The sequence below is a fragment of the Elephantulus edwardii genome, unplaced genomic scaffold (genome assembly GCF_000299155.1).
Source record: "Elephantulus edwardii isolate Elephantulus edwardi_28Jun2011 unplaced genomic scaffold, EleEdw1.0 scaffold00043, whole genome shotgun sequence".
Lineage (NCBI taxonomy): Eukaryota > Metazoa > Chordata > Mammalia > Macroscelidea > Macroscelididae > Elephantulus > Elephantulus edwardii.
The window spans coordinates 2,989,469-3,015,431 of NW_006399793.1; the positions used below are offsets into that span (position 1 = coordinate 2,989,469).

The following is a 25,963-nucleotide window of genomic DNA, read 5'->3' on the forward strand; positions in this document are numbered from 1 at the left end:
AATGTGCAACATTATCTCTTTCATAATAATCTTGCAGAAATATTACTAATAACTTTATGTAATTATCTTTCACAAAATAGCCAACAGCAATTAATTCCTCTACAGTTTTTGAGTAACCCACAGGCTTTAAATAATTATGAACCATCCAGTCATTACTGAGGAAGTAAAATCGAAGCACATTCTAATTTTTAAAATTTGGGTAGGATGGAACAATAACTGGAAAGGGAAAAATTACAAGCTAAAGTCACGGAATGAGGAACAGGATGAGGGATAGTAATTCCGATCAGGAGCTGATGGGAGAGACTGGATTAACTCCAGGACTCTGGACAAGAGCACACAAAGCAGTGCAATCTGTCACCATCTTTGAGTTGGGCACCTCTGTTTCAAACTCTGCCTGTCAAGAGATTTGGATGCCAAGCATATACAGAGCTCATTTTCTAGGATGGAGATTAAGTTTCTATGAGAGCATTGATCTGTAATATTTCCCATTCCTGCTACAGTTCTAGCTCATTCACATTTTACAAATTCCGGTTCATTCTGGTTTCTTTTCATTGGTCATGACTGAACTGGGCAGAACCAGTTTGATGCTTTAGTAAATACAAGCCTATATGGGTATATGTTTTCTGCATATTTAGAAAGCAAACAAATATGAAACCGAAATCCAATGTTTTACAGAATCTTAAAATTGCTTGCTAGAAAATCCCAAAGACAGAAAATTCAAACTGCTTTAGTTAAATCACATCAGGAAGGGGACCTTACTGGCCTCAGTGGTTCTGTTACAGAAGAGCTGTTGGTATTACAAAGCACTGAAAAGCAATTAAGAACTCATGAAACACTACATACATGAATGAGTTTAGAGAACATTATGTTGAGTGATATTTATCAGTCACAAAAGGGCTATTAAAAAAATCCAACACAACAAAAACTAGAGAAACTTTTACAAACAGAGAATAAATACAGTATGGTCACAGAGGTGGAAGTGGAAAACGAATGGATAGACAGATAATGAATATTTTGTGGAAATAAATGAAAATAAGGGCAATTGGAATTAATGCATGATCAGACACTGTGTATTACAATGAACTATCTATACGGTTGATTTGGAAAAAAAAAGCTAAGGAAAAGTTTACACACAGAAACTGTCATTGAGGGCTCACAGGGAAGTAAATAGGAAAAGCTGGGATTAGCTGATGAAATGGGTAGAGTGAGGGAAAGGCAAGTCTGTGTGTGAAGATATGATGAGATGCTGTGGTTAATGGCATTGAACAATTAATTAATGTTATAAAACAAAATGTGTATCAATTATTGAATGAAAACCAATTTTTAAAAAAGGGCTGCTAAGAACGATTACCTATTATACTTCTGCATAAGGCAAACAGAACTGCCCCTCCTAGTAGATACATCACCACACCACAAAGTGACACAACCAATTACTGCAACCAACTAATAGCAAATAACACAACTACTTTCCCAGTACCTACATCACATTTACAACAAAAATACTTTTTAAAGCTGAGATAACATAGGTTATTTTGGTATTTACATGATAATACAAAAACATACCTGGTTCTTTCCCACAGTGAAATAAAGCAGAATCAAATGTATTTTCTAAAATGTAATGTGGAAATCCGAGAAAGAATCCATGAATTTAAAGATACAGTAGATAGATAGATAGATAGATAGATAGATAGATAGATAGATAGATATAGCAATTCAATGCGCCTGCTACATACACATGTGAAAGCTTAACAATGAATAAGGAAGAGTGAAGAAGAATTGAGGCCTTTGAACTGTGGTACTGGTGAAGAACAAGAAATATACATATCATGAACTGCCAAAAAACCCCTAGCAAATCTTTCCTGGGAGTACAGGTATTCTTTAGAGGCAAGGACTCTGGAACTGTTATCAGGAGTGGTCAGTCCTTGGAACAAGGCATTATCCTTGGAAAAAACCATATAAGGGCAGAAAGATTCGCAACAAGATAGACTCACAAGTACTGTAACAATTACTTAAGTACAGTGGAGGCTGTGAGGATGGCCCAGGACTAGGCAGAGCTTGAATCTGTTGTGTATAGGGTCGCTAGGAGTCGACTGGGTAACACCTAACAACAACAGTTTGACCTATGAGCAACTTCCATTCTCACTTTAAAAAAGTTGTGGCAATACCCTCATGGAAAAAAAAGCTTATTTATTACAGGAAATAAAGTTCATATATTTCTCCTAGTGTAAAAATCTTGTTCTTTCTAAAAAAGGTTTCTTTAACTGAATATAGAAAGAGTAAAAGAAAAAGGAAATGGGAAAGATCCAGTGAGGATCTGAAAAGACAGGATAATAGTAGGTATAATTCAATGGGGATTAATTTTATAAAACAGAATGTGCATAAATGATTGCATGAAACAGTGTGAATGAAGAAAAGCGTGAAACACAAAGCATACAAATTCTGTATGCAAACCAACAAGAAATAAAAATTGTTTTAAAAAAGTGAAAACTCATGTAGTGGACAAATAAATTGAGTATAACATAAACTAGTGTTCAAATGCAATCCCGAAGTCACATGGTTTGAGGCCACCAGTTGCTCTCTGGGAGAAAAATGGGCAATCTCTACCTGGGCAACTGACTGCCTCTGAAAACCCGCTGGAAGGTCAGCTGTGGATCAATTCTGACTCTAAGGTCCTTAACAACAACAACAGTGCTAATGTTTAAAATTCACTGTTCAGCAATACATAGAGAACTGCCAGAAACATAAGCTGATTTAAAAGAGGTTGTGGTACTAGGATCAACACTGCTTATGTCAGATGGGTCTTGGTTAAAGCAGACAGCATCAGAAGGATGTTATCTAAAGAGGAGAAAACAGGATCTAAGGGCACTAGGCCATGAACATCTCTCTGAAAGGGCTAGAGGGAGTAAGAATAGCTCAGCCCCTCACTGTCCCAGAGCAGAAAGCAGATAAAGAGGCCATAGTACAACCCTATGTTGTATCTAGAGCCATGGCAGCAGCAAGGGGGTTTATTCATTGCTGACAGATTCACAGTTATGGTATCAACAATGAAGTTTATTAGGGAAGGAAGTTGGAGAGTGGGGGGAGGCAAGAAATATAACCAAATACACATCCAGGTTTTAGTTCAAGTTCCCAGACACAATTCTTCAATTATTCCAGGACCTGGTTTCAGCTCAGCAGTCAAATTAAAATCATCTGGCAAGGTTTGCTCAGAGCAATTATAAGTCAGCTTCTCCTTCAAGCACAATAAAAATCTTTAACTGTGGCTAGCACCAATGCAAGAAGGCTTAGGTCACACCTTGCCACATATTCTCCACAGTAATACCACAGTCTCTCCATCACCAGGGTCTTACTCCAACCTCCAAGTCTTGCTCACCTCAAGTCTTGCTATCCATTGTGAGCAGCACGCTCTTATCCTAGTCCCACAGCTGTTGATTATTTGAAAGACCATGATGATTTGCAAGAACACGTGTCTACAATTACAGTAGCTAGAGACCAGAGGTGGCTAACTGTAATGGCTAAAAAATTGCAACTTTTAGTTTAACATGCCAGACGTCTATTTGTGTTTTATTGGCTATGCAAAGACAGTTGACTGTGTGGATCACAACAAATTGTGACTAACATTGAGAGGAATGGGAGTCCAAGAACATTTGATTGTGCTCCAAGACATCATTGTCCGAACAGAGCAAAAGGACATAATATGGTTCAAAATCAAGAAAGACATGCATCAGGGATGTATTCTTTCTCTATTACTTTACAATTTGTTTGTTGTTTTAATTTTTTAAAGTTTTCTTTTAATGGAAGTTTACAGACTTCGGATTTCCATTCATTCCTTGTTGCACACTTTCCTGCCTGCTCACCCCGCCCCATCAGTGCGCTTTTCCCTTTGAAAAGCTAGGAAAAAAAAAACAAAACCAAAAACTTTCATTATACAATCCCCCATCTTCCCAGCCCACTCCACTATATAGCTTTCATCCTGAACTCTTGTGATGATGATAATACCTAATAAGCATATATTCCTCCTAAACAGTTTGTATGCTGAACAGATCATTCAAGAGGCTGGACTTTATGAAAAAGAATGTGGTATTAGGATTGAAGATGATTCATCGACAGCCTGAGTTATGCAGATGACACAATCTTGCTTGAACAGAATAAGGAGGACTTACAGCATTTGCTGCAGAAGATCAAGGATTGCAGCCTTGAATATGGACTGCATCTCCACATTAGGAAAGCAAAGATCCTCACCCCTGTGCCAACAGGCACCGTCATGACAGATGGAGAAAAGACTGAGGTGATTTAATTTTACTTGGATTCACAATCAATACTGTTGGCAGCAGTTAAGAAATCAAAAGATAAGTTGCACTCAGGAGCAATAATTTAGAAAATTACTACATAACTTTGGAGGAACCAAAGAGCATTATGATGAGTGAACGAATGTGGTTTCATGAGGACCAATCAAGTATGAGACCATTATTGTAGACACAGAAGGAGAATTATTAAAATGTGTATGAGGATACAAAGGGGAGGGGGAGGGTCAAGCAGAGAAATGAGGATGGGCAGCGAGGAAATCATTGAGTTGTACAATTTGATGACTGGAGGGAGGGGTGAGTAAAGTTAATGAGAAAGATCCGGTGAGGATCTGGAAAGACAGGGTAATGGTGTGCATAGATTAATTTTACAAAATATAATGAATTGAAATGATTGTATGAAACACATGTGAATGAAGGATAGCATGAAACAAACACATTGTAAACAAACTGCAAGCAAACCAATATAAAACTGAAATTAAAAAAAAGAAAGAAAACGGGCTTCATTGGGAAAATCTGAGGTTAAAGAAACTCCAGAGTGCTAGAAGACAACTGTTAGTCTATCAGCCACAATGTGCCTGATCTAAGCCATAGTCTAGATTACTTGCTGTACAGCTGAGAGCTGCATGTTGAATAAGGATAACAGAAGAAAAATCAGTGCCTTTGTGTTGTGGTGCTGGAAAAGATTACTGAATATACCATGTACTACCAAGAGAACACACAGGTCTGCCCTAGAGAGGGTGAAACTAGGCTGCTCATTGCAGCCAAGAATTCTGAAGCTCTTTCTCATATACTTTGTACAGGTTGTCAAGAGAGATCAGTCCTTAGAGAAGGACATCATGCTTGGAAGGGTCAGCACAGGAATGGAAGACACGGATGAGATAGACTGACACAATGATTGTGGCGTGGCAATGGCGTCAGATGTCTCCGAGATAGTGAGACTGGTTCAGGATTGGGCAGGGTTCAGAGCAGTTCTGCGTAGCATTGATGAGTCGTTGTATACTCGATAGCATATAACAACAATAGTGTTCTCATACTGTTGCTGTTGTTGTTAGCTGTCACTGAATATATGCTGACTTAAAGAAATCTTACAAATAATGGCACGAGACACTGTCAGTTCCTGCACCAGCCTCACTCAAGGACACCAACATGGTTGAGTTCATTGCTGTGCGTACAGTGCTAGTCCACAGCCCCCGCTGGCCATTTATTTCACCAAATGTATCCCAGTAGGGACAGATGCCTCCTGATGGCAAAAGAAACAGCTGGACAATATTCTGTTGTTATCTGCAGGTTTTCATTGGATAATTTTTGGAGATCGACTGCTAGGCTTTTATTTCTAGTCTGTCCACTACTAGTAGTTGAAGTACTGGTAGCACAGCTTCTAGCATCATAGCAAAATTAAAGCAACCACAGTACAACAATTACATATTCTCACCTCGGATTTTATTTTTTAACTACAAAAGAAAAATGAGAAGTATGCTTGAATCACAAGTTTTCAGAACATATACACTTGCATGAATTAAATAACTGCTGAAATTAACAAAATATTTTTTATATTATAATAGTTTATATTCTTAAACCAAAATTGTACACAAAAATATTTCAAGAAATTGGACACCAACTAGAAAACATTAGGCAGCCATAATCTAAAATCACATGTTTACCCATGAATTGAAAATAATACTAAACGTGGAAAAATGGAATATTACAAGTAGTAATAAAATTTTCTTTTGGAAAGAAGATGTAATAAATAGTTGATGAAATAAATTTTCTCTCATCAGCATCCACTTCCTAAAAAACATGCCTCCAGAAACTCTATGAACTCTGATAAATGTGGATAGCTGTAGAGGGCCTTCAGGTTTTTTTGTTCATTGGATTGCTGAGTCGTGCTCAACTCAAAGGCAATCAACTATAACAGCAATAGTTTTTCCAAAGATTTAATCTTTATAGAATTAAATGGGCTTATCTTTCTCTCTAGAAGCAACTGGTGAGTTTGAACCACTGATCTTTCAGTTCCTAGACCAATGCTTTACCCATTGAACCACTTAGGCCTTTTAAACAATGCCAGGAAAATGTCTCATACATCGAAGACTAATTTTATTCTTTTTAAAAATCATATTCCACAGTTATAATTCTGATATTACTGAATATTTCCCCTATTATGCCACTCCATATTTGCTTCAGAAATGAAGAGTCAATATTTGAGTGATTTGCTTTTTCTTATTTAACAGAAGAGAGAATGAGCTTTTGGCTTAGAGTGCAAGACAGCAGGCCCTGGAGACTAATTCTAATTTCTAGCTCTGCCACTGAGTGGTAAGTTGCTTACATTTTTTTTTGCCTCAGTTTCTTTAACTGTAAAATGATTATGGTATAATAGTAACTACATGACTAGGTTTACTGGGAATAAGTTAATTAATTAATTAATGCATATAAAACCTCAAGTCTTTAATAAAATGTCCAGTACACTCTTAACGTATGCAGTTGTTGTTGCTGTTGTGTACCATCGAATCGGAACCAATCCATAGCTGATCCTTCAGCGGGTTTTCAGAGGCAGTTAATCGCACAGGAGGAAAGTGTCCATAAGTTTAATAAAAGTTATGATTGTACTACCCAGAAAGAATTAGAGTTGATAATTCTTTCAAATTAATAATAAAAGATTTTACACCTATCGTTAAAGTTACTCAAATTAAAATCTCATTGTCTTCGATTCAGAACCAACTCAGAGCGGACCCTCAGCTGGTTTCTGAGGCTGTAAATGTGGTACTGCAGGAGACCGTCCATCTATTCCCTGCACAGCTGCTGGTGGATTCATACCATCAGAAAGGCCTTGCTCTTGGGATAGCAGCACAACTCTATGGACTATGCCACCAGAGCTTTCTTTACAGATACTAGAATTTTAGCAAAATATCTTGAGAAGTGACATTTGCTAAAAGTAAAAGTGTAACTCCTAAGTCATAGTTGAAAGTATCAATTATAGTTATAGAAGATTAGCCATATTTCCAACCACCATCCTAGTAAAGATTGAAAAGCAACTGGTCAACATATGTTGATGCAGATGGGAAAGGGATATAACGGTCTTTAAATACCCTGAAGAAAACTGAGTGCAGAGCCTTCTGGTCACTGCAGTCCAACCTATCATTACATGTGTAGTGAGCCTCTTTGATGGGCCTCTGAGTCTATGAATAATATATATTTTGGGGACAGCTTCACAAAAATAATTTGTCTTTGCTCTGGAAAGGCCTATGACTAAGCAAATACAAAGAATTACCGCCCAGCCACAAAGGAGGGTGGTCCACCCATGTCGGAAACTGAGGTTCGAAAAAGTATCTTAGGAATAAAATGGTCCTGTAGCTCATATCCTGCAGGACCTGGATTATTTTAAGTCTCATAAATAATCTCTTAATTTTTAAAAAGTAAATGGGGAAATATGAGGTTATCTTCTTAGAAGATCTGGTAATTAAAAAAAATATATTTTACAAGGGAAACCCAATGAATCTTGCTAAGAAAAGTAAGCTTTCTTCCTCCTGTGCAGTTTAGAATTGTACTTATATCTTGAACAATAAACACAGGGTGATTTTAAGGGTTAGCAATTCAGAATTAATTCAATTAGGTTTCCTGAAGAAATTTTGTCTCCAAATGTTCTTGAGATTCCTGTTGTTGCTGACTGCTGTTGTGCAAATTCCAATTCCTGGTGACCTGGCGTGTGCGAAGAATTACATACTATCACATTTTCAAAGCCTTTTGGAAGCAGACCTCCAAGTATGCCTTCAGATAGAATTCACATGAGTTCAAATTCCCACTGTGTGGCAAGTAGCGGAACAGATCATCATGTGTGCCACCCAGTGACTCTTCCAAATGATCTTAACTGAACTGCAGCAAAACCAAAGATCCCGGTTGTTCTCTGAGCTTTCCCTCGTACTTACAGAAGTCAGCAAGAAAGCTTAAGTCTAGCATTTCTAAACACGCACAATTATCTCCCAGCTTCAGTATCGATGACTTAGAAGGGGAGAATGAGAACCTACGACACTCAATGAGATTGTACTTGAAAAATCTTAGCAGCTAAAGCACCTGCAATTCTTGGCGGAGTCTTGTGCCATCGAGTTGAAATCAACTCATAGCTGACCCTCCAGTGGGTTTTCAAAGGGTTACTCCCCGGAGGCAAGGATTTTGAAGGTCTGTCTCACGTACTTTGGGCACATAGCCAGAAGGACCAGTTCTTGGAGAAGGAAAACATGCGTAGACGGGTGGAGGGATAGCGCAAGAAAGGAAGACTCCGGATGAGATGGATTGACACAGTTACTGGGGCAACAGGGGTAGGTGTGTCGAAGTCAGTGAGATCGGCTGAAGACAAGACAGAATTCAGAGCTACTGTACACAAGGTGACTATGAATCAAGAGTGATTCGATGACCCTTAACAGCAATAACAGACTGTATGAAAGAAGATTGCCTAGCTTTCTCCTGCAGAGCAGCTGCTGGTTTCGAATTGCATGCTTTTGGGTTGGCAATGCAACTCCTAACACTAGGCCACGAGCGCTCCCCTGATTAGTAGATTAGTAAAGGCCAAATACCGAAGATTACAAAGCCAGAAAACAAACAAAATATTCAAAGATCTACCCAAGAACACTGATACTGACCCAGCATTTATCCAAAGTGACCCTACAGGCCTAAAACAGCCTCATAAGGTTTCTGAGGCTGTGAATATTTATGAGGGCAGGTAGCCTCAGCTTTCTCCCTCAGCGTTGCTGGAGGATCCAATCTCTGATCTTTGCCTTTAACACCCCAACGCTTATCACCAGGATCCTTCATGCATCTACAGAACAATTAAAAATCATGTAATCTGACATGCAAAGCTGTGGATAATCGGAAATGTTTTCCAGAAAACGTGAACGCTAAAATGGTCTTTTATGATTCAATCATGTCAACAAATGTTATGTTCACATCTTCAAAAAAGTTATTAAAACATCTTATGAATATCCTATATAATATGTAAAAACACTGGTATGTATGTTATGAAATACAAAATATACTGAATAAGTTTTTTCTTAGTTTTTATGAAAACTTAGTATGATAACTATTTGATACAACTCTACAAAGATGATATGGCAATTAATCTATATGATGTGACAATTAAGCCAATGAGTTTCAACTGTAAATCATTTTCTTGCTAACATGATTTTGATTTATATTACTTGAGTTGTCTATGTGACCATATATCAGTTTCATAATCAGAGAAACTCTGGAAACAAATTATGCCCTAAAACATATTTCATATATTCTTTGTGCCTAAATCTAATAAGTAGTTCCACTGGATAAATATATATACATATATGTATGTATAATTAATACTTGATTTGTAAAGTGATAATTTTTTCATGTAGTTCCTGAACGTGAATTTTTAGTTCATGTGAATTATAACTCTGATGAAAAATGATTAATTTTCCTGTCTCCTGAGTTGTCTACTCTATCAACAATTATTTAAAAAAAATTTAAAAATCAGCACATAAGTATATCTTAAAACCTACAATTCTGGGAGATACTTAAGCACTGCAGTCTCTGAAAACCTACCAGAGGGTTAGCTATGAGTCAGTTCCAACCAGAAGGCACATGACAACTTACACATTATGATCTGTATACATAAAACTGTGACTCTTTTAACTGCATGTACATACAAATTTTAAATTCCACTAATTTATTTATGTTTATTTATGTGAATGATTTCTAGGGCTTGAATTTTTTATTTCTTTAAAACCAGAAAAAAATTTTTAATGTTGTTGTTGTTATGTGCCATCGAGTCGTTTGCAACTCATAGCGACCCTATGTACAACAGCCCTAAACCCTGCTCTATCCTGTGCCAATCGCATTGCCTCTGACACACCCATCCCGATTACCCCAGTCACTGAATCAATCCACCTCATAGAGGGTCTTCCCCTCCTGCACTGTCCCTCTACTCTACCCAGCATGATGTCCTTCTCTAAAGACCTGTCTCTTCTTACAACATGTCCAAAGTATGTCAGACGAAGGCCCAGAATCCTTGCCTCCAAGGAGCAGCCTGGTTTAACCCTCTCTAGGATGAATCTATTTGTTTTCTTGGCAGTCCATGGTACATTCAATACTCTTCTCCAGTACCACAGCTCAAAGGCGTCAATTCCCCCTGACATTTCTATTATTAAGAGTATTTGATAGGACTAAAGAAACATTAAGGCATAAAAATTAAGTGTAAAGCTATTTATCTATTGCATTTAAAAAACATTAATATCAATAGAGAGGTAACTCATGGTTGCTGTGATGCTAAACACTGAGACACTGATGTGTCAAATTCGATAATGTTTACCCTTGGTGGACAGTGTTTGGTGGAGCTCTCAGATTTAAACATACTTGCAAGAGTGGCATTTAGTTCCAAAATAGCTTGCCTCTGGAAACTATGAATTTAGAGAAATGATGAAAGTTATACATATGTTCAAGTCTTTCATTCATAGTGTTGCTATAAGTTATCTACGGCTTGACATCACTTAACAACAGTTAAGGTTCCAGTCCTTGGGAAATGACACCATGCTGAGACAAGTGGAAGGTCAGAGAAGAAAAGAAGATCCTCAACACAAAGGATTGATACGGTGCCTAGAACAATGGGCTCAAGCATGTCTTCGATTGTGGGGATGGCGTAAGATGGGGCAAGGGTTAGATCTGTTGTTCTTAGAATTGCTGTGAGTCATAGAGAGAGCTCTGTTGGCCTAGCGGATAGAAGCTATGCTAAAGGTGGTTGATTTTAATCTACGGCCCTCAAACTTGATTTTATTTATTCTTGGTCAAACATTCTTCTAAATGGTACAGCAACTTATTGTACAGAGTTAACTCATGGTTGCTTTGATGCTAAACACTGTGACACTGAGTGTCAAATGCGGTAACGGTTACCCATGGTGGACAGTGTTTGGTGGAATTTCCCTGATTAAAACAGGCCTGGAAGCAGGAGTGGCATCCACTTCCAAAACAGCTTGCCTCTGGAAACTCTTATGAACTTAGAGAAGCAATGAAAGTTATACATCTGTTCAGGAATTTCATTCACAGGATCGCTATGAGTAGTCTACGATTCCAAGGCACTTAACAACAACAATCCCAATAAAAGAAAAATGTCCATCAATTTATGAAAACACAGTTTACCAAGTTTTTCTACCCAGAATAATGATATATTTAACAGTTTAACTATTTGTGGTTTAACTTAAATACATAAAAGGCATTAAATGGAGCTCTGTTGGTCTAGCAGCAAGAAGCTGCACTATAATCCCATTAGACATGGGGTTCAAATCCCATCAGCTGCTCTGCAGGAGGATGGACAATATCCTCCCATGTGATCAACTGTTTCTGAAAACCAAGCAGAGTCAGCTATGGGTCAGTTCCAACTCGACGGTACACAACACCAACAAAAGGGTGCTAAAGACAATACAATCATTAGGTCAAATAAGTTGCATCCCCTAAAAAAGTACGAAAAAAGCATAATGTACTGATTTAAAGAGAATACTATGTGTATTCAGAGGGAGGAGCTGTTGCTTCCCATCAAGCTGAAACCCCCACACGGTTGACCTTCCAACAGGTTTTCAGAAAGAGTAAGTTACACAGTGGGAGAATGAGCATCTTTCTCCCGTGGAGCAGCTGGTGGATTCAAACAGCCTGACTCTGGGTTGGTAGTGCACCTACGGAGCCCTGACGGCACAGTGGTTGAATACTTGGCTATTATTTAATTGTAGGCTGTTTGAACCCACCCAAAAGTTCCTTGGAGAAAAACTTGGAGTTGATTCCTTACAGATTAGGGGGGGGGGGAATCCCCCAAAACCCCTCTTTGGGATACTTCTACTCTGTCAGGAAAAAAGTTAAAAATCAGCTTGATGGTATTTAAGCAATAGTAATAGACATAATGAGCATATAGTAAATTTCATGACTGGATATTAGCTAAAATTTATTCTAAGAAATTGAAGATTTATTTTAGGCATTCATAGAAAACCCTACTCTCACATTTGTAGACAATAGGCATTTAATGATTATACAATAAATTTCATGACTAGATATTGGCTACAATTTATTAAAGAAATTTAAGATTTTAGACATTTATATAAAAACTCTATTCTCACATTTGAAGACAATATAGTTTGCTCATTATCAAAAGTGTCCATGGAAAAAAAAGTGTTCATGGACTTTTAATTTTTATTTTAATGGAAAACCAGTATTTAATCCTCAGACATTTAGAAAATGACTTTTGATCTATGTGTATCATAAAAGTTTCTTAGAAATCTCGTAAGGGCCGAGTACAATAAAACTAGGGCAATGCATATATTCTCAGTTACTCTTTTAAAAAAACCTGTAAAAGTGACTATAGTGGCATGTTCTGACACATTCTTTTCATAAACCGAACCCTGTTAGTGACAGCAGAACAGATTGTGTGCATCTGCTGGGAACGAGCCAGATGACAGTGGAAAAACGCACATGGATACCTTGGCACAGCAAATTAAAAATAGAGAAAAAAAAGACCTGGAAGAGAAAGTGCTTAACTTTAATTGAAACATTCTTTCCAACATGATGAACTTCATCCAACCACCTCTTGTAGCCTGTCAATTTTACATGTAAGAATGTGTTTTTAAAGAGTCCTTTGAAAATTAGAGCTGTTTTGTGTTCTCTTAGCATTATAACTAAAAATTGACTCGGGTTCTGGACTATTTCTTCAGATTACAGCAAATGTAATAGGCATTAGGGTAGAAAATGAGGCCAAACCACTCCACCACAGTCTGGTACGAAAATGTCGCACTTCTACAAACCTCTTCAGGTTCAAGTCAAAATTTAAATATCTGGGTTGAGTTTTGAATTATGTGGCTATTATACTGCCAAGTACTAAAGATGCCACAATTCAACTATTCTGCAAATGTGACTATTGTAAACGTACTTGCACTCAAAAGTGCTACAATATTTTATTTTATGCTGATCAGCCATAGTATTGTTTTAACAGTTGGCTCAATAGCATTAGAGAGGTCCATACATAAAAACAAATGTGCTTCTATAAATTATATCAGGAAGTTCTCTTGGATGCTCTGATTACAATGAAAATTATTCTATACAGTATACAATGCAAATTTTAAACTAGAGACAAAGTTGTTTAATAGATTAGTAGTCTGACTGAAGCAGCTGCAGTCAACAACAAAAAAAAATTCTAGTGATTAACAGCCATTTTCCAGTAATCATAACCCTGGAAAGGGCTACTAAGCAGGGGGAGGGGGTTGCAGATGGGAATAATTCTCCAAGCCCATGTGCCTTGGAGGGCTCCATCATCTTCATGCAGATTTATTATTATTATTATTATTTTTAAATTAAAGCTTTTAGAGGCATCCTTGATTGCAGTGTTGGGAGCTGTCCGTGCTGTTTTACCACAGGGAAGTCCATTCTCTAAGTATTCCTTGAGCTGAGTACTCTTTAGCCAGGCATTAAAGCGGGATTAGGGAGCAAAGCTGAAATGGAAGGCGCACACTGGAGGGGCATTATTCAGGAGTGTGAGGATAATTTCAAGTGGTTGCAACTCCCCAGGCTGCATAAACCAGGAAGGTCCTAATGACATTACCTGTCTTCTAAGATGTAAATTTCTCAAGAAATTAAAATGATTAAATGCTGAACAAAAAAGGGGTAAGAAGATTCGAAGGCCGGATATACTCTCATTTTCACCCCTATCTTAGACAAGCTTGTTTATTTGTGTTATTAAATAGTTTCATCCTCAGTCAACATGCTGTGATTTTTATATTATTTTATACATTTTCTAATACAAATCATATAAAGGTAAGTTGATACCTATTCTTTATAATTTAAATCTATCTCCACATACAAGAAATACACTTAACAAGAAAAACCATCTAGTTATTCCTTCAAAAGTGGCTAAAACTAACACTAAGGAAAAAGGAGTAAAATCCTTTAACATTCTAGGTGAGTATTTCACTACCAAAAACTGCTAATTACTCTAAGTCAATAAAAAGTTTCCTCTAAGCTTAGGTTAAAACTAAACTTTGTTATATCAGAACTCAAATCTTTTACTAAAGGACTATTAAAACTAGGAAGTTCTGGTGGCTTAATGGTAAGGAGTTGTACTGCCAATTTAAAGGCCTTCAGTTCGAACCCACCAGCTGTTCCGTGGTAGAATGATGGGCAATCTCCTCCTGTGCAATTTACTACCTTTGAAAACCGGCAGGAAGGTTAGTTATGATGGACTGGTTCCAACCCAAAGGTACATAACATTAAAACTCACAAATAAAATATATTTGTTTCTTTGGTTCCATTTCTGGTTGTGAAAGCAAGATATTTGACATTATCTAATCTCTTAAATATTTTTATTTTCCTAGAGAGAAAAAAAAGCATATTGTATTCAACAATCACTAGAAATGACTTAACAGAATCAGAGTTAGAGATTTGGCCTTAAGGTGACTCAATTTCAAGGTCCTGAAGGGATTACTTTAAAAAAAAACCCAAACCAAAATAATTACCCTATCAAATATTTTTAAGTGATCATAGAAAGATAAAATTATTAAGACATATATTTGTTGTGTACCATGGAGTTGGATCCGACCCACAGCTGACCCATCAGCAAGTTTCAGAGGCAGTTAATCCCACAGGAGGAGACTGCCCATCCTTCTCTCATGGAACATCTGGTGGATTCAAACCACACAACTTTGGGATTGCAGCGCAGTTTCTTGTCAGTAGGCCACCAGAGGTTCAATGATTTAATAATACTAATTATTATGGATGGCATACTATGAGTCTTCAATGTGTTAACTTTTCTATGAATGTTGTTTAATCCTTAAAATAACTAAGAAATGAATGTTATTATTCCCATTTTACAGATGGTAGAGCTGAAACTGAAGCTTTTGAGAAATTAAATAACCTACTTAAAACTGGTGACCAGCAGATGGAAGGCTTGGTTTTTAATCCACTTAGTCCTTGCTCTTAATTATTACTCTCCACAGGTTATGGACCCATTTATTTAAAAGAACATGTACACCCAATCAAAGAAATATGAAGTACTGCGCTGGGACCTTCAGATACACTATCATTAAGGGATTTCCTATCTGTTGCATTCAGGCTTATCCTCTCATGTTTTATGCCTCTTCCTCTCTCTGCTCTTTACTCTCTTCTACTCTCTCTCCCTACACACATATACAGGCAGGCACCTGTGAAACTCTGCCTGAACCCTTCACAGAGGAACAAGAATGTCTAACCTGGTTCAATTGTCCACTAATTATACTATCTCCTGAGGCTTCCTGATGTTGTCCATTTTTGCAGTGAAATGCACCACTGACTGATTCTCAAGTTGGGGGTTTCCTAAGAAGACACTATCCCATAGTTCTGGCTGTTTTCATATAATTGACATACTTGACATTGGGCTATGAAGAACCACATCAAGGGAGAAGATAAGAAGCTAACACCTGAAACAATTCTATAACGTGTAGTCAAAACAGTTGAAAGCACCCTTTCTCCACAATACTTTGATTCGAGAAGGAAACCCCGACAGGAGTGAATCCAAAAACAATAAAAACTGAAGAAAAAAGAGGTGAAGTCAAGGAGTCAAGAATAACTTTTGAAGCTATTAAATGAGAAAAGGAAAAATACCACGTAACGCTCACTCAAGATTAGCACAGTCCCAGAAGGGACACTGCCAATTCTCTTCCACTAAAGGGCCATAGGGAAATAGGCAAAGAAGGCCGAGTATCTTACTCGGCTCCCTTTGTGAATCTATTAATGTCATCGTGGGAATTTCTTTTTGGCTTATGTAAAAGGAGAAAAATGCACACATGAAAGGAAAGACAAATGGAGTAAAAATTATTTCCTTAACCTACAAACTCTAAATGGGCTTTCAAGAAATACTGGAAGGGAACAAAATACATTTTGTCTTTTACTATCTAGGTTTGTTAGCCTTCATTTATTTACGAAAAAGAATTCAAATCAGAATTAGGTTTGGATTTATACCTTCTCAACCTAATAATGTTAACTGTTTCAGAGGAAGTGTGAAACAATTAACTTTGTAGACCACAAAACCTTTACCAAGAGACCACCCAACAACTTAATAAGCCTCCTCAAAGGTGGATGAAACTCATGCACTTTATAGGAACTAATAAGGAACATTTAGTTAAGACAGTTCACAAAATTCTAAGTATTTGTCCAGACAGTTACCTCTACAGGAAGCTCTAGAAGATCTGTGTCCAAGTCAAGGATAGTTTTAATTGTGTAATACTTAAATAGCAAGAGAATTTATTTTCTATTTCAAAATTTCTATACTGAACACTTTAAACAATTAAAACTTCACCATGTGTCTAAAAATATTTATTGAGTGTGTGATGATTCAGCTATCCCATTGCTCAGGAGAAATTTAAAGGAAATAAAGAAAGCTGGTACCATATCTTACATGAATAAACACATAGTTTTATTGGGGTTTTAAAATAGAATATTAAATTTATAAGTGATAAACATAAAAATTGTTGACTCCTACCTACATTAATATATGGAAGAACAGAAAAAGTTTACTTTTTTTCTACCTCTCAAGTGGATCTTGACAATGTGCCGTGTGCAGCGAGCGACCTCTCCATACCTTTTCACCAAGAATACGCCATATGATCATGCTTTCGTGAGCTACCTTTTACAATTTAAGATCTACGTTGTGTTAACTTCTTCACAGTCATATTAGGAACTCTTTCCATCCATGATAAATAGCTGCTTTGATATTTAAACATAATGAAAACAATCTTTATTTTGTATTTTCTATATGCTGAAATAGAAAATGAAGGTTCATTCTACCTTATTAGATTTAGCCTAATTTGATAAATCTTAAGTCATCAGTTAATATTTGGTATTTAGCTAGCTTAATACATAAAATAACATTATATACTCTTTGTATACTATTAGATAAAGAAAAGTGTAAAAAATGAAATGGTGACACATTGATTAGCTAGTGTCATTTTTTGTTTTACTTGAGGCTCCATATTTAATTTCTTTAAAAGAGGGCTAGTTTTAAAAATGTGTGCTGGAAATAGTTTGGCCATACCTCACACAAATGAGAATTCTGCCACAGATCAAAAGAAGCCATGGCAGCTAGAAATTCTTTTTTAACAGGATTTTAAAAATTCACGTTAGTAACAGCTGAAAATGTTAACTGGTAATGAAAGACTGATTTTACCGATTTCTTACTTATTTTTCAAGAAGTACAAGTTTTCCATTGATACTTTCCAATGCTAGGACTATTAATTTAAGTATTCAGAAGCCAGCTTATTTTACAGGACAATAAACACGTTGAAGAACATAAACCAAACCTGAAATCTAAAGCACATACTGTCTCTATTTGCACTCTGAATTTTGACCTATTAATCATTAAAAGCATGTGAGTGTTTATCAATAAAAATTACCATAGTATCACATATTATGGTGGAACACTGCTATTTCCAGAAGAGGGTAAAAAAAAAAAAAGATCAGTGTTCATTTGCATTACAAAATAAGCTAACATATCTAGAATATAATGCACAGGCATCACTGAAAAAAAACTATTATCTATTTCTCTGCAAAATAGGCAAAAACACACATCTGATTGGGTGTGTGCAGCGCTGGGGGTGGAGGGTGGGAAAGAAGTCTAATAGTCTATCTCACACCTATTGTCTTATGCATTCTCAACTGTTATATGGGAATAAAAAAAGAAACATACTGATTTCACTTTGCATTTAACGTCTTAGTGATTAAAAAGGCTGAATTTTCAAGTTAAGAAGGGAAACATTTTCCTGTTTCTTTTCCCCCAGAGCTATTGCCCAGGAAGAAGGCCCTCTGCTCCTTAGCCTACGTAGGGGGAAAAAGGACATTACTTAAGGCTGAAATCACTCCGAGACAGAAGAGGGGAAGTTTATGATGTGGCACTGTGCACTGTATCTGGTCTGCAGCCAGGAAGTTTTCATTTTGTAGCTCTGCTGCCAGTACCTGCTCTGCGTATTCAGAAATAAAAATACTCGGAGCTCTACTTCAGAAACTGTGGATGCTGCAAAGAATTAAAAGAGTTTATTTTTCTTTCTTTATCCTGAGTGTAATTACTGTTTTTAAAAAGAAAGAGCTGAAACTATAGTAACTGGAGATATTTTCTTTCTTTCTCTTCCCCCCCCCCTTTTTAAACACCTTAAACTACCTTCCCACAAAGCCATTTAAGTTAAATGGTACATTTACAGACTAACCCACATGAAGAATATAACTTAAAACATCTGCTTAGACACATACGTTCTGTTCAGGTAGAAAAAAAGTGGTAAAATTTTTTTTAAATATAGAGCCATTATATTCTTAATATGTGTGTTCCTCTGTGTGTGTGTGTGAGTGCGTGCGTGTGTGTGTGTGTGTGTGTGTGTTCATTCATTAAAGAGATCTTTGCTTGCAATTAGGTAGTCGGTCCTATAAAGGCTTCCTTGTGTGACCATGATTTCTAAAAATAAAATGCTCCAGTGAATTTTTCTGCTAAAGAATCATATCTTTAAATTTACTTTAAAGAAATCCTAATCCCTCATGTTACATTCAGCAACAATTCTGGTTTTCCATAATAAGCATTGGTTGCACACCTTAAACAGGGTCAACAATTCATTAGAAGACTGAAAAAAAAAATCTTGTTTATTAAGTAGTAATATCCCGGCCTATCTTCACTTATTTATATTAGATTTTCTGTTTTTTAATTTTGGACATAAATATGTGTGTCTTGGCTGAAGCTGCCTGTCTTAAGTGTTGAAAAGGGATGCATACTCTTGGATCATTCTAACTTGCTGAAAGGATCATAGATGTGTAAAAAAACCCACCAAAAAACAACAACAACACAAAAACAACCACCCCAAAATGGGAAATTTTTACTTTTAAAAACACTTTGAATTCTTTCAAGGGACTTTATTTACTCCTTTTCAAAATCAATATGCTAGAAACCCATAATGACTGCAAACAATTCCTATGAATTCTTCATGTGCCTCTTATCTATGAGAAGAAGATGTAAGAGGAAAACCAGATCATGCTCAGGATGCTATTCGGAAAAAGCCGGTTCTCACCAGGGACTGCTTCAGAGATCAGTTCTGTCAGCTTCTGAAGATAAGTTTAAGGTACTTTATTTAAATCATTGCTTGAAGACTTGCACTGTCATTCTACATGAATCGAAACCACTTGCAGCATGAAAAACACTGCTCCATTAATTTCAAATTTATAGCATTAAGAATTAATAAAGTATGTTTGCATTATTAAAGAGCAATGATTCCTGCAAAAATCTGCCCGTAATAGGTTTATTGTTTTTATTGCTTATGTCACCAATTTCCTTAATAATATACTACCCAAAATCCTCATTGTATTCACTATGAACTTTGTATATGATGATTCTACTTGCAAAAATAAACACAGAGACATACCGTGGGCAACAGATGACAGTGACAAAGGTTAGGATAATGACAAAAAAATGTTTTCCATATCATCACCTGACATCACCTGGAACAAAAAGATGGCTTAATATCCCAGGTATGACATAATTTTCCACCGGGATATGACATAATTTTCCATCTAAATAATAACATGGCTTTTCTTTTTACAGTCAAAACAATGCCAATTAAATGTGAGATAACAATAGCGTATCAGATAATTTTTCACAGTGTTAATTTTTACTACAGCAATGTTGTTAGAAACATGCTTACCAGTATTTTTCTCCCCAAGGGGAAAAAAATAATATAGCAACACCAATATTATCTACTTATTCTCAAAAAAGAGTAATGGAGGAAAGAGGGGTGTCTAGCTCCTTTTATTTCTTTAGGTCTTAATATTATCTGAAAAATAGAATTACTACTGAATTCTTGTTTTGAGTAAGGTGAAAAGTATTTTAATGCATTTTGCAATTATTTTGCACCTGCATGTGAATAGTAATAAAATCCCAAAAGTTTCAAAGACTTTTGTCAACACTCCATCTTGAAAGGTTATCAATAAAGGCCACCTTAAAAAAAATATCAAACAAACACACATCTGACAGTTTACTTTGCTCAAAAATTATAGTAGATAATTTCACATGCTTTCCATTCTCATGCTGCTATTCACCTATAGAGAGCACATTTGCTTCAACTCTCCAAAGAAAAGAGATGGGGCTCTTATGGTCTACGCTTTTCTACTTGTTTCCTTAGACAAAAAGAACACACCCAAACATCCTTTGAAATGTGTCCAACATTACAGGATTGTAGTAGTGCTATATTATCAACAAATATAAAGATTTATAGCCAAATGTTATCAATATGTTGTGTATTTGGAATTAGGAGGGATAAATGGCATGTACAGAGATAACAGAAATGAATTAGTTCAATCTAGAATTTGCATTTGGACTCTCAGAACTCTTATAAGTTTAGAAGAAATTGTGACTATTTTGGGCACTTGTCTGACAACTCACGAATATATCAAAAATGTCACAGGTTTTTGTGAATGAATTCTATGAATATAAGACTCATTACAAGGATAAATATTTTAAAGAAAAATTATTCAGAAACTAAAGTATCTAGCTTCACCGAAATCTTCCTGAAATTACAGAAAGGTAAAAATATTTCATGTTCATATTCGTCCTATAATAGAAAGCTGACATAACACTTGATGTCCACTAACTTTTAACTCATTAAGGTAACCTGCTAGTCAGGAGAAGTTATGCTCTAACAAGTCTTTCTTCTACTATGTAGAGTATTATATTCCCAAGACAAGTTTTGTGGGTGTTAATTTCTATTAAAGTGAAAGGCTCTCTATCTGCAGGAATGTGGGCATTTATCTTAGTTCCTTCCTCCCACCCCCACCCAATGGTCTTTTTCTTTATTTCACTTTTACCTAGAAAACTGCTGTTGTAAAGACATAAAGTAGCTTTAAAAAGAGAACTATATCTTTTAAGATATTTTAATGTTTAAATGAGATTGTTAGTTCTTTCATTTGTTACACATAAGCCATTCCAACATGAACTTAGCTATATAATTTTCAGGACTATGAAATGGAAGCTCTGCTACTCTAATATTTTTTTTAACTTAGAATGAAAGTGAATTTAAATAGTGAATATATGAACTGGAACCAAAGGCAATCAACTTATTAAAAACTTAGTAAGATATTGTTATGGTCAAAGAAAACCTGCTAGTGTGGGCCACAAATCCACCTAAATGAAACATTTCATTCACTAAGACTTCCTATCTTATTATAACAATACACAGAAAATTAAACACATAAATATTAATTTTATGTATCACAGAAGATGCAGGCAATGAAAATGCAATGTTTACATTTATGGGTGACTCATTAGTGTTTTATTGTGTGAAACACTAGGAGGCATCAGTTGGGTAAAAAAGGACTTCAATTTTAGAAGAAGCAAGAAATTACTGTAGAGTTGACTGTGTAAAGTAATTGAGATTTTTCAGTGTTATTATGTAAACGAAACCAGTGTCTGAAATAAACTCTCAAAACATCATATTTTGTTATAAAGGATGATCTATCACACACTTATTTAAGATGTATGGATTAACATATATGCAATTATATGTTTTTATAGAAACTATATCTAATAGGATAATAGATATTGACTATTAGGTATTTTCTGCTCAATTAATAAATAGCATGGGTGTAGATTTCCTTTCACTAGCAAATTCTGTTCTTAGTGTTCTCTACAATGTTTCAGAAAATGTTTATGGTATTTAAGTCTTACAAGGACTCCTTCACGTGAGCCGTTGCCAGTCCTTAATGTCTGTTCACAAAGAAAGTGATGGAACTTAAAATTTAGGCAACAAAGACATATATAAAAAGGACATGTTTTCTGTCACTTCGTTACAGAAAGCCTGCCATTTGAAAACTGAGTTTTCCACTGTTTCAATGACTCTTCGCAATGATGAAGCAACAGGGTCATGGTACATTTTACCTAGCAAGCATTTCAAACTCAGTGTCTGGCCATTCCCCAGCAAGAAGCTTTTATCTCTGGCTTATCAAAATAACATGAACTGCCTAATCTGCCTTTTGTAAAGTGCATGGACTCTGTTGTCACTCCTGGTTTTGTGAATCACCTCTGTAATCTGGTTTGATTTCTTAATGATGGCAGACCTCAGCAAACAGTCAAGATTTACTGAGAGCAGGGTAGTCCATGTCTGCAAGATTAAGGTGCAGGGCTCAGGGCAAAGACCTTAATCACCTATTCTTCCCTCTTGCAGTCTACTGACTGATATCAGCAATTAAATCCCTTCCCTGTGTCCAGGCAATCACTATCTTTGTAAAATTAATATATTCATTCTTGTAAGTTTTAGATAGTAATATGTATGGTATATTTTCAAAAGTAGATGTGCTTTTGGGGGGGAAAAACAGTAGAACTTTCGTAATAACGCCATAAAGTCCAGTCTTTGAGCCTTCAATTGCATATCAAATTCTTCCATGTTGCTCTGAATCATGTTCCAAAAGATAGCGTTCTCTATTTAATAACTAATTCTTTGTTATTTTGCTGCACAGATATTTCCCCATTTTTTTGTCACTTTCTGTGATTTCACAGACTCAAAATACACCACACAGTGAGTTGGGAAATAAAACCACAAGAATATACTACAATAAACAGACAAAAGTTTTGAAAGATAATGCTAACACATGTCAAGACGTTATTTAATCAAGTTCTTTATAAAGGAATTTAAATACACGAATGCATTTTACTAACTTGATAAGGTGAAGACCAGGAAAGAAACACAAATAAGTCTTAAAAATATAAAACATGACACTTTTCCAGAATTCACCTGTGAATCATTTCAGCTCTTTCTACCTATTATAATGAGCATTTCTCCTCAAATATTGCAAAATGAGTATGTTTAAAAGATGAGGCAAAGTGCAGTAAGTCCTTAACAAGTTTCAAGTAGCTATACAATAATGTGTATGTATCTGTTCTACAAAGTTTACATCTATGATTACATACTTTCAAAAGATGGACAGCTTATAAAAGTTGACCTTTCCTTAATTTTACTCGATTGCTATTTAAACCAAAAGGAACAATATTTAGTAAAAGATCTTCTTTAATAATTTTATCTTTTTAATTCTTCTACATGTACAGCAGTCAAGGATATAAATTGTTTAACAAATGAATTAAGTAAAAATATTGTCTTTAAGATACACCATTAATAATAAATACTACAGAACAAATGAATTTGGTAAAAATGCTGAATTTTCATAGTTTGGTAACACTTGAAGTAAACCTGAGGACCATAATTTCTTTTATTTGATCCGTTATCATAATTTTTCTAAATTGCTACATTAAAATGTGCCTTGATGAAAAATTTAGCATCAAGCTACTTCTGGAATAAATTGGCTACATGTTTTTTTACAAATAGAATAAGATGTTTGATTTAAAAAATTTTCTCCACTCAACTGGAAACAGAGTGCTACACAGTGATAGCTCATTTTTATCTGCCGAATTCTGAATTCACTTCTTTAAGAACTACTTCTTTTCATTTAATAAATAATTTGTGCATATACTGGAAGACAATAATAAAGATGTATTAACTGCTTATCTGCAAGAGACTAATGGAGAAACAAAATATTGCTTACATACCGAGTATTTGCAAAAGACTATTGAGGTTTAACGTTATTTTCAAAGCTAAAGAAAATGTTTTAATTTCAAATTGTTGATTGATGATCTATTTAAAGCTAAAATGAGTATGTAGCATAGAGGTTACAGGGGGTTCACAGGTGGTCATATTTCCATGTCCTACCAAGTCTCTAGGGGCTGGAGTTATTATGCTCCACACAAACATCTTTACTCTGTGACCACAATTCCATTGCAAGGTGCCAGGGAAAAGGAGGCTGGCCACTTCCCCCCACCACCCAGCCCCCCTTTGACTAGTGTAATAAAGTGGCTGGAGTTTCCTTTACAGCACTTAAAAGAATATATGCAGTCACTAAGCATTTCATAAGACAGTTACTATTGCAGCTCGTATCAGATTCACAATAGTAAGATGCACTTTGTGTCACAGTGCTTCTCCACTGAGGACCAAGACCCAGTGAAGAACTGGCAGAGAGCCTGATACTACTTATTATACTGTCACCTTTTACATTTGAAGGTATTTTATACAAAAGATACACATTCCTAAAATGTGAAAAGGGGGGGGAAGGTTTTCCCCTCAAGAATGATAATTACTAAACCTAGAATAATTAGAAATAGTTCAGCTACAAGATTTCCTTAAAAGAATCACTGGACATATTCTATAAAGAAGGTAAGACTGGCGTTAAACTGAAATACTTGCAAATTATTTAATAATGAAATACACAGCTTGCCAGTGTAAACTCATATATACTTCTTTTGTGCCAAACTTTATCACTGAGTTTGGTAACTTTGATCCAAAGTCCAAGCAGAAGGCAATTTAAGTGATTTAAGTTTATTTTGAAACAGCTCTCCATTTGACCTGACCTACATGACGATGCAAATGCAGAAATTCCAACAGCAATTGTTAAATGTATAGATTACAGTCGCTAGGGTACTACTTTTTGTCCACATCAATTAAGAAACCCTCTATCAAGGCAGCACCCTCGTGAGAGAAGGCGATGCACAAAGGTATGCTCTGACAGCCAGCCATGCTTTATCTCAAACTAATCCCAAGTATTAGTGGCTCAGGAGCATAATTCAGGGCAAATCAGTCTTTGAGGGGACTCATGGTAGCATCCTTCCACAGTGAACTAAATGCTTAATCTCGTGGCATGCACTTCAAGGTCACAGAACATTCCGTGAAATATCAAAATCCACCCGTCTCCACCATATCAAACATGCTAATGACGTGGACTAACTTCATGAAACTTTAAACACACTGGTGTGACAGGATCGAGTCAGGAGAGATTTCAATAGCTGATGGCAAACGGATACGACTGTCTAAAAAGTTACTTTTAGCAACAGACAAGAAAATTATGGAATCTAATGAAAAGAATGCACAACATGCTTCAACTTCAGTCTTCAGAAAAGGCACAGGGAAAAACCCAATGCTGTAGAACATTAGAATGCAGATTTCAGAGACAATACCTAGGCTATTTCTATTTCCTCGAGAAATGTCAGAGGTACTTACATGAAGGAAGACCCGATCAGATTAGTCCTTGGGATATTTTCCTTTCTTAAGAAAGAGAAAGAAAAAAACAAAAAATAATAACAGTCTTTACTTCGTCCAGACTTGAAGCGCTTCTCCACCTGATTCAAACATGCGGCACGGCGACCCACACAGAACCTTCAAAGTCAATCCAATAGCAGCCCGAAGATGTCTGGGTGTACGCGTGTGCTCAAGTGTCTGTGACTGCGAGCAGAGCGAGCCGAGAGCTGGAGATGATGTGTGCGTGTGCGCGCGCCGGAGGAGGGGAGGGGGCGCGCGCGGGGCCGCGCGCTCGCGCGCGCGCAGACCGCTCGGAGGAGGAGGAAGAGCGGGAGGAGGTCTAGGATGAGAAGGAGGAGGAGAAAGTGGCTCTCAGCGGCCGGCTGGATTAAAAGTAACCAGACTCGTCCTGAAAACTGCGTCCAGGAAGGAAGTGACAGAAGACGAATGAGAAAAGGAGAGCAGCGCATAGCCTTTGAAACATCGCTTAAAAAAAAAAAAAAGGCGGAGGTGTTAGGAGTGAGAGGGAGTGGTGGAAGGACACCGAGAAGG

General features: G+C 36.4%; 1 protein-coding gene across 1 annotated transcript in view; it reads right to left on the reverse strand.

Moving 5' to 3' along the window:
* MEF2C (myocyte enhancer factor 2C) overlaps positions 1–25,642 on the reverse strand; it is a 189,387-nt gene extending 163,745 nt beyond the window's left edge. Inside the window, exon 1 of the mRNA XM_006885347.1 lies at positions 25,394–25,642. The gene's annotated coding sequence lies outside the window, so the exon portion shown is untranslated. The remainder of the gene's footprint in view (positions 1–25,393) is intronic.
* Positions 25,643–25,963: the final 321 nt, after the last annotated feature.